Source organism: Dermacentor silvarum, chromosome 9 (genome assembly GCF_013339745.2).
Source record: "Dermacentor silvarum isolate Dsil-2018 chromosome 9, BIME_Dsil_1.4, whole genome shotgun sequence".
Taxonomy (NCBI): Eukaryota; Metazoa; Arthropoda; class Arachnida; order Ixodida; family Ixodidae; genus Dermacentor; species Dermacentor silvarum.
Window position 1 is genome coordinate 5,970,942 of NC_051162.1, and position 12,389 is coordinate 5,983,330.

Consider the following 12,389-nt stretch of genomic DNA (forward strand, 5'->3'; position numbering starts at 1 on the left):
CCTCTGTGGCAGTACCACTGTCTTCCAAGGACGGAGTGTAGGCAGCACTTCGCTGTTGCTCTCCTGCGATCCTTCCTTCCTGAAAAATTGAAACAGTACTCGTCTTACTTCATCATTTCGTCTGGATAATTCAATCAACAGTTGACAAAATGCCTTTTCTCCCCCTGATATATGCGGTCTATGCACTTGCACCAGATGCGCAGATATGGTGTCAACAACGCTGCCATAGCTGATGTGCATTTGTCAGCTGATGTAAACCGGATGCATATGATACAAAGCCCGAAATAACCAGAAAATAAGAGGCATCTCATAGCCCGTCAAAGCTGTATGCTAAAAACCTACCACCACAAGTGAGCTGGTCATCGCCAAAATTACAGGGTAAGGCTCCCACCACGGCCTTTTTTATGTGGTGTTGTTCACCTTCCTTCACCACGATGACGTCGAAACTAAATAATCAGCATCCCAACGCAAATAGAAGAAGTACATTTTACAGTGAAAGCTGTATATGGCTAGGCGAAACGAAAAACCGTACACCACATGTTTCGATAAACGTTTCCATTGGCTGCGCCCTCAGTTACGTCGTTCTCTACGTCACACCCAAGCACACGCGCCATTGGCAGCGCCGTTAGTGAGGTTGTTCTCTGCGTCGTACCTGCTCTGCCCGCAACACCGCCTCCTCGGCTCGCCGTTGTCGCATGCGTTCGATATCTCGTGTTAGCTCGATGTCGTGGTGTCGATGCTTTTTTTTTAAATCGCAGAATAAAGTGATTTCTCTCTCTCTCTCGATGTCGTGGTTAGCACCATCCGCCCGACATTGGCGCTTGCGTTCCGCTAGAAACACATAAATTTAACCAATAATTGAGAAACGCTTCAATACAGCGTCGGGATTAACCCACTGCTAAACACCGGGGCCGCACGTTTCAGCTTCGCTGGTTAACAATCTGTACGGAGTGCTCGGGCGCTTTTTTTGTTTTTTTTATTGATGCTTTGCTTTGATTTATCGGATGTCCGCTTCTATGGCAGTTACAAACCCCGGTAACAGAAATGGTCTTACCTCGAGTGGTGTGAAAACGTAGTTGCTGCCCGCGTTCGGCGAGATGCTGCGATGACTGTTTTCCTTTTTCGTGAAGCATTTCATTGCGATTTCCCATGACTTGGACAAAGGCTGTCTGTGCTAGGTTCTCTCACGGGCAACACTACGCACGCTCGACAAACTAAAGATGCCCACCAGCGCCGGTAATTCGTAGCGATGTGTTATGCTTTATTTCTATGCTAGTCTTATCATCCACCGCTCACGGCCGGCTGATCCTGTTGATAACCTGAGCGGACTGTCGCTCTAACCACTGACCAAGCGCGAAAAGCACGAAAAGGCATTATCATCGGAAAGGCATCGCTACATAGTACCGGCCCAGGGCAATGGGCGATACCACCTGGTGTGGATGGGGTGCAATTTGTTCTCTACAGTCTCGTCTTACTGCGCGTTGAATAGTACAGCATGCATGCTTTTCGCGTCGCTCATTCAATCAGATGACATAAGCGTCGGTGACAGCACACAACGTATATAGAAGCATCGATAACGTTCGAGAAACTTCCGATACATGCAGGCGCGTCCTGCGCCTAGTGATGTCGTTGAAAGTTTGCTAGCAGGTGAAAAGCGGTCACAGGGCCGGTATTTTGTAGCGATGCCTTATGACTTATTCTATACTAGTCTTATCATCCACCGCTCACGGCCGGCTGATCCCGTTGATAACGCGAGCGGGCCGTCGCTCTGACCACCGACAAAGCGCGATAAGCGCGAAAAGGCATTAGCACCGGAAAGTCATTCCTACAAAATACCGGCCCTGGTGAAAGATAAACAAGTACACCTGTCAATACAACTCCATTCCAATGCGTTGTGTCAGCCAAAGAAAAAAAAGAAGGGATTCCTCTATTGTGCTACTGTAATCGCGCCACCTACAAGGTCGACGACTGAACAGGGGTTTCACGGAGCGCACCATAGGCGAGGCCTCCTCCTTTCTTCGGCCACGCAGGCGGCTCTCATGCTTGGCAGGCACGTGCTTTCGCAATGGCTGCTATGCACGTACTAGCACAACAAAAGCATGAAACAACAGCGCGTCTCGCGGCCTTGGCGATGCCTCTGGAAGTGGTTCCTGTAACTATTCTGGAAGATTGATAGATATTGTGGGGGATCCCACGGGCGGAATCTTATAACGGTTTCAAATGCGACCCGGTTCGCTTCGCCGCTCACGTCACTAAATCGGCCACTCCCAAGCTGGAGGTGGAAGACGGGGAGGACGTGACCAATAAACGAGAGGGTGCCGCCTCTGAAGTGCACGTCATCATAAGACGAGTTAATCGAGGAATTGCGGAATGTTTCTTCTTGCTCAATAAATATGAACTATTATTTAAATCTTATCCTGAAAGTTTCCAATTATCGTCGCTTGTTTACATGTTCTTTTATTGTACATTAGGCAACATAATATTACCATTTGTTTAACTGTTCCTCGCCAGGTGGTAATCCCCGCGTTAATTGTTAATACTCGAATCAAAGGAAATAGCCCTTGTGCGGAAATCTTGAAAGATGGTTCTTTATTCTATGATGTCGTCGCACAGGGACATTTTCCTGGGGCAGCACGTCTCGCACCGGCAAAGGGCGATGGCTGCTCGTCTCCTCCAGGTCGTCGCACAGCCATCGGATGGTTCCCTTTGACAGACGATAATGACGCCGAAACTCCTATCTGTCAGCTCTGAAAACGCGTCTAGCACCTCCAGTCGTTGACAGGTCCGGGAGAACAACCCGAGGCAAAGAATGAGGGGCGCCGCCATGTTTTCATGTGTATGAAGTCGTAGCTTAGAGATGATCAACGCGCGCGAGCGCGCATCACTCGTGAGTGCGAGGCGGCACGGCCCACGCGCGCGGCCAAGGTCGCAAGCAAACAGCCAAGCCACAGCAACGGAACCCAAAGCGGACTACCTCTTCGCCGGTTCCACTCATGGCCGACAACGGGTTCGCTTTGAAAATGATTGACAGATGCGTGATACGTCACGCCCCGCGGTCTTTGATGGACGCTGACGAAACCACAATTCTGACCAATCACGTGAAGGCAAGGGAACCGGTTTGCTTTCGGAACCGTTATAAGATCCCGCCCCAGGACCGGTATTTTGCAGCGATGCATTTCCGGTGCTAAGGCCTTTTCGCACTTATCGCGCTTTGTCAGTGGTCAGAACGACGCTCCGCTCGCGTTATCAACAGGATCAGCCGGCCGTGAGCGGTGGATGATAAGACTTGTATAGAATAAGTCATAAGGCATCGCTGAAAAATACCGGCCCAGGAATCCTTAGCGGAAAAGTCTGAAACGTTCGTTCCTGAGGTAAAATGTTTTGGCCCGCCACGTTCGGGGAAACTGTGAACTTCCCGGTTCAGCACTTTTGTGGCAGTCGTGTAGATGGCGCTAGGTGAAAATTTTGCATGTTAGTGAGAAAGTAGTACAAATTTCTTCCTTTCTTTGCAGTTTGTCGCTGTGATTATAGCATATTACAATAACAAATGACCATAGCTGCTAATGTTTGAGATACGCGTCCACAGATTATGGCATGGTTTGAAGATTGCGTTGACTTTATCGATGTTACCAGTGGAAAAAAAACTGTAAAATTCACGCGTCCCGTACAGCGTTTATTTTTGCTTTATTGGAAAAGTATGCGTTGACAAACCGCAGTTTCGTAGCTTTAGTACCTTCGCGCAAAAATGGGCACAAGTAGGACCAGAATTCTAAATATTGCTGAATTTCGGTCGCATTATTAGGAAAACTAATAAAGGTACATGAATGAAATTTGGCGTCCGAAATGGAAATTCCTTGATCTAATTTCTCCAAAATTCAACTTCCTTGAGCGTGTAGTTGCCGGGCTGTTCACAACAGAAGTTGCGCTTTTTGGCAATTTTCAAAAGCAAATTATCCAAAAAGTAAACATTCAAAATTATTTGCTACGTCTAGGAACTTGATAAATATGTCCTAAAGCTACAGAGCAAGCCGCAATGCAGTAGGTGCGGTAGTTTCTTCTAGATATGGTCACAACTGAGACACAGTTCGCAAAAACCATGTATCTCATGTTTGTTCTTGAACATTTATTTCTAAATCACATCAATCAATTTCTTTATATTATATATAGTTGGAATCTACAAGAATTAAGCTTTTTATGGTTTAAACGACAACTTTATATCCTAAGTAGAAGAGCCGCCACAATTGCTCCAAAAGTACTAAAAACGGGGGGCTCGTGCCGCCGGAGTGGGACCGCCGCCTTAAGGCGTGCACGCTGAAGCGAACGCCCGTGTCGCCTGCTTTGAGCGGGAGACACGATCGCCGCCGAAGAGAACGCGCCCGAGCAGCACCACTGTACCACCAGGGCAGCGATGTTGTAGCGATGCCTTATGCCTTATTATTGCGATAGCAATTATATGGACACTCAAAAGCAGATTCCTGCCGTCGGCGTCGCCGTCGGCGTCGCCGTCGCCGTTGCCGTCGCCGTCGCCGTGAGGTTCCGTATGACGTCAGTGGAGATGAAATCGTCGCCGCGCGCCGCCGAACGCTGTATGTGCGAGTGAAAGGGCGCGAGGGACGCGCGCTTTCACGGGGAGTGAACCCACGGCGGAGAACAAACGCGCGTTCTGCGCCGTGCGTTAAGGGCTGCAGAAGTAGGCGTTAAAGCCCCTACATAGTAGGCGTCTCTTTCCTCCTTTACAATCACCATATATGTAGAGCAAACCAACACCCTCTAGAAAAACAACAGTTGTGCGTGTTGCCGGTGCTGCTGCATGTCCAAGTTTATACAGCTGATAAAGCTACTATCATTACTCCGTATAGCTCTCTACAAATTTGCTATCGCAATTGATGCTTCGCCTTTCAGGTGAAACTGCGACAACTTTTTTTACACTAGTCTTATCATCCACCGCTCACGGCCCGCTGATCCCGTTGATAACGCGAGCGGACCATCGCTCTGACCACTGACAAAGCGCGATAAGCGCGAAAAGGCATTATTACTTTAAAGGCATCGCTACAAAATACCGGCCCAGACTGCTGCTCTTTCTTTTTTTTTTTTTTTTTGTTTCGCTGCTGCTTGCATGACGTGCCGCAAGGCGCCGCCACTGCATGTGCCTCCGTCGGCGCATACTAATGTGACGTTATCTGGTCGTGCACCCGAGCGCCCGCGCTGACGGGAGTTTCTACTCCTAAATAATCTTCCTCCGTGCCCTTGGGAATCTGTCGTTTGTGTTTGATGGTAGGTGTCTGAAACGCGCGGTAACCGGGGAGCGAGCACGGGCCTCGCGTTTCCTGGAGGAGAAAAAAAAATCACAGCATATCCACGGGGTGAATGATGATGAGTGGGCGAAGCTCCGGAGGGAATCATCGGATCTCCCGCTTAAGGGGACGCTAGCACAAACGCGTTAGAGACGTGCAGTACTCTCTAGTAAGGGGGAGCGGCCACAGCGTCTTACGTAGCGCAGCCATTTACACATGCCGGAACGTGCACCGCGTTTGCCGACGCCATCACATGACTGCTGAGAGAGTATACCCCCCGTATTCATAAACGCTCCTCGACTTGAACTTGACTTGCCACCGCCTTGGGCAGCGCGTTCGAAACGCGTTGAAGGTAAGGCGGAGAGGCCATAGCGTCTTACACCAGCTTCTTACACGGGCCGTAACGTGCTAGCACAAACGCGTTAGAAACGCGCTACATCAGTATATCAGCGCCTGTGTGTCCGTGTCTCCCTTCTTGTGGTCGTCTGTTTGCGCTGTTACCCAAAGTTTCAAGAAACGCGCTAGAAACGCGGCCTTTCGTTAATGTTGGGTATTTATTGCGATCGTGGTGCTTGTGTCTATGTGTGCTTCGTGGCGTAGTGGGCTAACGCCGCGCGCTCGGAAGCGAGGGGTCCCTGGTTCGATTCCGCGCTACGGACACAACTTCGGAATTTTTTTTTCTCATTTTTCTCAGACTGGTTACACACTACTACTACGACGAGGGACGAACGGGTGCCGCCTTAAGGAGCTTCGCCCCTAAAAATAAGGGGCGATGCCTTCGAATATAATTGCGGATTGCGGAACACGATTGATTAAAACTGCGACAGTTCCACTGTATCGCATGAGCTCATGAAGCTGTCAGTGGTTTGCGGCGCTTACTGTCATCAGTCATGACATTGCGCTGCAGTTCGTCGAACATATTTTGGAACCGAGTCTGCATGGCATCTAGCGCTTCTCTGAGAGTGTTGACCATGTCTCATCGAATCGCTTGCACCAATTTATTAGATTCTTGAGCCCGTTCTTGTCTTAGGAGACCAATTACGTGCGAGTAAGCGGAGTCCTTGTCAGTCACCGGTTTGACACGGTGTGTTGGAGAGCGGCTCTTTCGTTCATTCCGGAACCGACTGCGTCTAGGCGTTGGTGACCGTTGCCCTTTCTTCGAGGTCATTACGAGATCTCGGAGTGTATGATTTTCTTGCCGTAATTCCTGGATTTCCTGGCGTAGGCTGGCGATAAGCTGACTCAAATCAGAGGAAGCAGCTACTTGCGCCCAGGAGACCTGTTTCGTCGGCAGTGGCTCTTAATGTGCGGGCGGAGTCACATATGCTGAGTTAGTGCTACTACTGGGAGCTGCTTAGGAGTTATCGCGTTGAGGGCATTGGGGATTGAGTGCAATGTGTGTGGACGCCCCACAAGCTACGCAATGGGGAAACTGCTTACAATTCGGATCGAATTCGTGCGGAGGTTTGCCGCAGTCCCGGCAGACCGGCGGGAACGAACAGTATTTGGCAACATGGCCCAAACGGTGACAATTGTAGCATGCTACCGGACGGGGCCGATATTCATGAACACGGATAACTTCGTATTCGAACACCAAGTGTTGCGGTATGCGTTCCGTATCAAATGTCAAAAGCAGCAGCTGTGTTTTTCCGAGCATGCGCACATCGGTGATCGTCGCCTGTTCACAGTGAAGATGTGCTTTGATATACTCGATTGTGAGGCCAGCTCTTGTCTTTATCACCCCGCGAGAGCTTCCTGATACATGTGCCTGTAGAGACGATGTGTCGACGTCAAACATGCGAAGATTGCCGTTAACGGTTGCAAGCAAGCGCGATAGTGTGCAAAGTTTGCGGAAGTGACCCTCGTCGCGAACAGTGATCCGTATGCAGTTACTGGTTGTGTCAAATCGAAGGATTGCTATTTCTGCAATAAACGATGATGGAGCGCTTTGTTCCATGGCGTCTGTGAGCGCCTGCTTCGGAATATCTCACATGTACTTTGTTTAGCGGCCTGATAGGACGGTGTAGCGGGGCCGGCTCACCCGTTCGGCGTGCAGTCTTTTCGGTGACACTTGGCGTCGGTAATAGACGGTGTTTCACTGCCTCCCATCGTCACGAGGTCCAGCGGCTCCGATGGAAGAGCCCGCTGCCACGTTTGGAACAGCAGGCCCGTTAGACAGCTCTGATGGCAGCGGACACTGGATTGCGTCCATGGTGTCGTTTCCGTCAGATGAAGTTGAAAAATCATTGCAGTTCGAAGGAAGACCTGTGCTTTCCGGGGTCTTCGTCATAGTGGGCGTCTTGATGAGAGCCGGAGTGAAACGCGCCGGGCGTATCAGATTCGCCAGGCTCGGTGATGCTATGCTGGCGCGGCGCAGACGCTGCCGCCGGCAGCCGTGCCGCTTATGCTTGTCCGAGACGCAACACTGGGCCTAGGCTGGTCAGTTCACAAAAAACACAAGAAAAGACGACAAAACTTGTCCAACAAAGACCGACTTCGTGGTGTGGGCTCACCGTGTAGTCGAAATTCACTCAGTGAAAACTAGCAACAAATAAGCGGAAGAACTGGTCAAAGCGAACAGAAAAAAACAGGAGCCGGCTGAGGCTCGTGAGGCGCGTGGCGCCATCACGCGCTGCAAAGCCAAATATACACTAAACACGCTCGCGCCCAAGAAAGAAAAGGAAACTAGCAAATTGCTATTTAAAGGCTAAAAAACCGCAAATAAAAAACAGAAGCAGGGTCAAAGCATGCACAAAGACTGTCAGCCCTTCCACTGGGGTGGAGATGGATGACCAGTGAAGCTGTACTATGGTGGGAATTACGTATTTCCAATTATGACTATTAAGATGGTGTAATTGGTTATTTGAACTATAAGAATGAGAAATATATATGATCCGATGGTTTGCATTTATTTAGTGGCCACAGGTACCATGGCCTTATGGTCGTTACGGTACACCGCCATAGGGTGTACGGCAAAGGTTGGCACGTTATTCATAAACACGTCATGAACGCCGCGCGCGGGTTCGGTGCGAACCCGGGCAAGACGCCGCCGCCGTCAACAGTTGTGCACGTTGTTTGTGCGACCGCACACAACCGCTGTCAAAACACTGGCTACGTGACGGAACGGCTAAACGCTGTTGTCGACGCTGTTAGGGGAGAGGCGGGTGAGAGCCCAGAGAGAGTCGGCGGCAGAGGCCGGAAGGGCTGCGCGCATGCGCCGTAGTGGGAGAGCGAGCACGCTCACGCACAGTCTAGGATGCCTCGATGCCCTCCTCGACCACGGCTCCCCACGGCCGCCTACATACAGTAGACGGCCAGTGAAAGTTTTTTTTAGATGCGAAGCAGCTTATGGTCGGGGCTATGTCACTCCCTCCCTCCCTGCGCCGTGCGGCGTCCACACCCCTACTGCGCATGTACGCCAAGCTCCGGAAGCCGGCTTCCGGTTCCACTTCCGGTTCCACTTCCGGTTCCACTTCCGGTTCGGGAAGCCAGCTTCCGGCTTCCGGAGAACGCTTCCGGCGTTTTGCCCGAATGATCCCCCGGTGCTTCGCCCACTCATCATTCAGACGAGGAAATTGCGGTAACCAACCAAGTCAAAGGTGAAAATAATTAAGAGACGTTTCGGGACCCGTACGGGTTCCTTGATCACACTCATCATCATTCACTTCGTGGATATGCGGTGTTGAGGAGAGGGCTCGAGCCGCTGCAACGAAACGGCAGCGGCGACAGGCCGATCCCGAACTTCGGGCTCGCGAAGCCGAAAGGAAACGTCAACGCCGAGAAGCTGCTACGGATGCAACGAGGGCTCGCGTAATGGGAACTTGAGTCGACCCCATGGCTGCTTCGCATACTACTCAGGGTTCCCCTACGGGAAGATGGTGTAATTTTTTTTCTATTGCTGGACGCGACCATCGAAGAGTGAGCCCTTAACAGCTAAGTAAAAGCTTATGTTTTTACTTAAGGACAGCAGCGAATAAGGACAGCAGCGAATGTCCACGGAGCATTCGCTGCTGTCCTTGGCGACGCTGTGACTGCTGCACCGAAGCCCCGCGACGCGGTTACGGTGAGCTAGCACGACTCTTCCTGTCCTGCATTGCTCCTGGAAGATGGATTCACCATGGTGATTCCACGTTCGCACCGTCGTCAACCGCGAGGCCCAACACGAGAAACCGCCATTCTTCCTGCTGCTGCCACGCTCCCGGAGGCGTCCAACAAGACACCCACCAGGAATATTGCGGGCACTGCTCTCTTCCGTCCTGTCACAGCGGGCGCGTTCTTCTGTCACACACCGCGAAGTGCTCCCTGAACTTCGCGGTGTGTGAGGTGTGAGTGAACAAGCGCCTGGACATCGTAGCCGTGGATGCAGATTCTTTCGGGCGCCTCCTAGACCTGCTGGCCACGACGGAGCTGGCAGGAATTGCAGTTGTGGCTCGGCCCCCCGTTGAGCGATAAGGACATTTCTGACCACGACCTACTGGCGGCTGTCTCCTTCTTCCGTGCAAGCGCAGCGGGGACATAGTGACGTTTCGTTTCGCTGCTACAAGCCCTCCTGAATGCATTCCCCTGTACCGGGTGCCATTTCCTGTGAAGCCGTTTCGACCCCGTACGATTCAGTGCGTGCACTGTGGATGCTACGGTGACACTACTACGGCCTGTGTTATTCCGGAAAGGTGCCTGCGGTGCGGCGGGCAACACTGCACGAGCTCCTGTGAGCATCGACGACCTCGATGCTTTCACTGAGGAGGACCGCACCCTGCAAACAACCAGTGACGCGCACTGGCAGGAGGAGTGCAATATGGCCACGCTGGTTGCTGCTGCCCCCGGTCCTTTCCGTCGACAAGAAGCCCGAGCCACGGTGCGGGCTGCCGCTTCCCGAACCACGACGATCAATGGCCCTGTTCTCCGCGCTATCCAAGCGTGACAGCCGCAGTTACGCCGCTGTCACTCGCGGGTCATCGGCGTTGGTATCAGAACCTTTCACCAGGCAAAAACCAACCGCTGGAGCGCTGGATCTGGTACCACCCCATCCTGCGAGCCGAGGTGGCAGACGAAGGAGACGCAATCGGAAGGCTTCCATCAAGCCGTCTCAGGCCTCAGTATCTGCGGCGCAACCTCGGGGGCCCCTTTTCCGGAAGTGACGACTCCATCTGCGGCCGTGAACAATTCGCCTGTAGATGCGGCAGCTGTGATGGCATCCCTACGGGTGGAGGTAGAGACCTTGAAGCTGCTCCTGCACTCTATGACTGCCCTCCTGCCTGAAGACAACCCTCTACGCGTCTCCTGCTTTGCGGTGGGTGGCCCGGCTAAACAGGGTAGTCACCATGGCTAATGTCCGGGGGAACTGCCGCCGCCGCTCAAAGGTGCTGCAGTGGAACACGCACTCGTTGCGGCGGCGGCAAGCTGATCTCTCGAAGCGTCTCCTGCGGGGTGATTACGACGTACTCGCCCTGCAGGAAGTTGGTGTACCGGCTGATGCGCTCCGACTCCCCGGCTATAGTGGGTACCCCAGCGCCACGACGTGCACCCTGGCCTACTGCTCTGCGGCCCCCTGCCTGGACGCCGGCCATCCGCAAGCTGCCCCACGCTGTGCGGTCTACGTGCGCTGCTCCATCCCTCACGCCGAGATACTGGTTGCTGACCTGACCAGCGGACAAATGGAGTGCTGTGCGGTGACCGTACAGCTCGGATCTACAGACACTACTGTGGCGAGCATCTATGTGCGCCCCTGCCGCCCCTGGGAGGCTAGCTGCCTATTGCCGCTGTCTGCCCGTCTGGGACAGGAGTGCGTGCTTTGCGGCGACTTTAATGCACATCATACAGCCTGGGGTAGCCGCAGCTGCAACGCCCGCGGCAACGCTGTGGTAGCTGCTGCAATTCAGGCCGGGCTTGTGTCCTAAACACCGGGGAGGACACTTACATGCTCAGGGCGATCCCGCAGCTTAAGAACAGCCATCGGCCTCAGTATTACAACAGAACGCTGTTCTTACACATAGGTTCTGACACTTGGGGGACCGATCACCTTCCCATCCTGCTGGCGCCCTCGTCCGCTCGACCCCGCAGGTCAAGATCCTGCACAGTCATCCACTGGGATACGTTCCGGCGGATCCTCGCCAACAATTCCAGCGGGGACTTTCTGCGGGCTGTACAAGACAGTGCACCGGCGGCCACTGTCCAGGCGACCATACAACCAGCCCAGCCCCTAGCTGACCTGCGGCTGCTTAATCTATGGGCCGCAAGACGCCAAGCAGAGCGCCGCGCTCTGCGGACCAAGCGGCCCGAGCATTGGACTGCCTTCCGGCGGATAGACGCCGTCTGCTGACGCCAGGTCAATATGAGGCGTCGGCAGAGTTGGCTAAGTGTCTGCTCAGCCATCTCAGGTGCTCGTCACAGTTCGAAGATGTAGAAACTTCTACGATCGCTCCTGCAAGGTCCCACGATACGCCAACCAATTCTAGCCGTCGCGATCACTTTGGGGATTGGCGAGATGGACCTGGCAGAGCGACTAGCAGACTTCTTCTCATACCGATCCCGAGCGACTCTTGCTGCACTGGTGGACCGGAGCAGACTCCAAATTAGAGCGTCGTGCTTCCTGCTGAGTCACCACCCTTCCTAGACAACGGAGCAGATTGCAGCCCTGTGCGACCAGCCGATCACTCGCCACGAGCTCTTGGCTGCTCTGGGCCGCACGATGCGACGCAGTGCACCGGGGTTGGACGGTATCACATTCCAAATGCTACGGAATCTGGCTCACCCGGAAAAGGACCGGCTGCTGGACTACTTCAATGACATCTGACAGTCTGAATGCCTTCCAGAGGCATGGCTGATGGCTGTTGTTGTACCGGTCTTGAAACCAAGAAAGTCTCCCAAGGCGCTCACCTCCTACAGGCCTGTCTCCCTCACCTCGGCGGCCTGCAAGGTGCTGGAGTCTGTGGCATTGGCGCGCCTCGAGGGGATAGCACGAGCTCTCGACTTCTTCCCCGAACGGCAGACTGGATTCCGCCGTCACCGGTGCACTGCTGACTCCATCGCGGACGTCATGTCATCCCCGGCGAAGTGGCATTCCTTGTGCTTCTTGATGTGGAAAGCGCTTTTGAT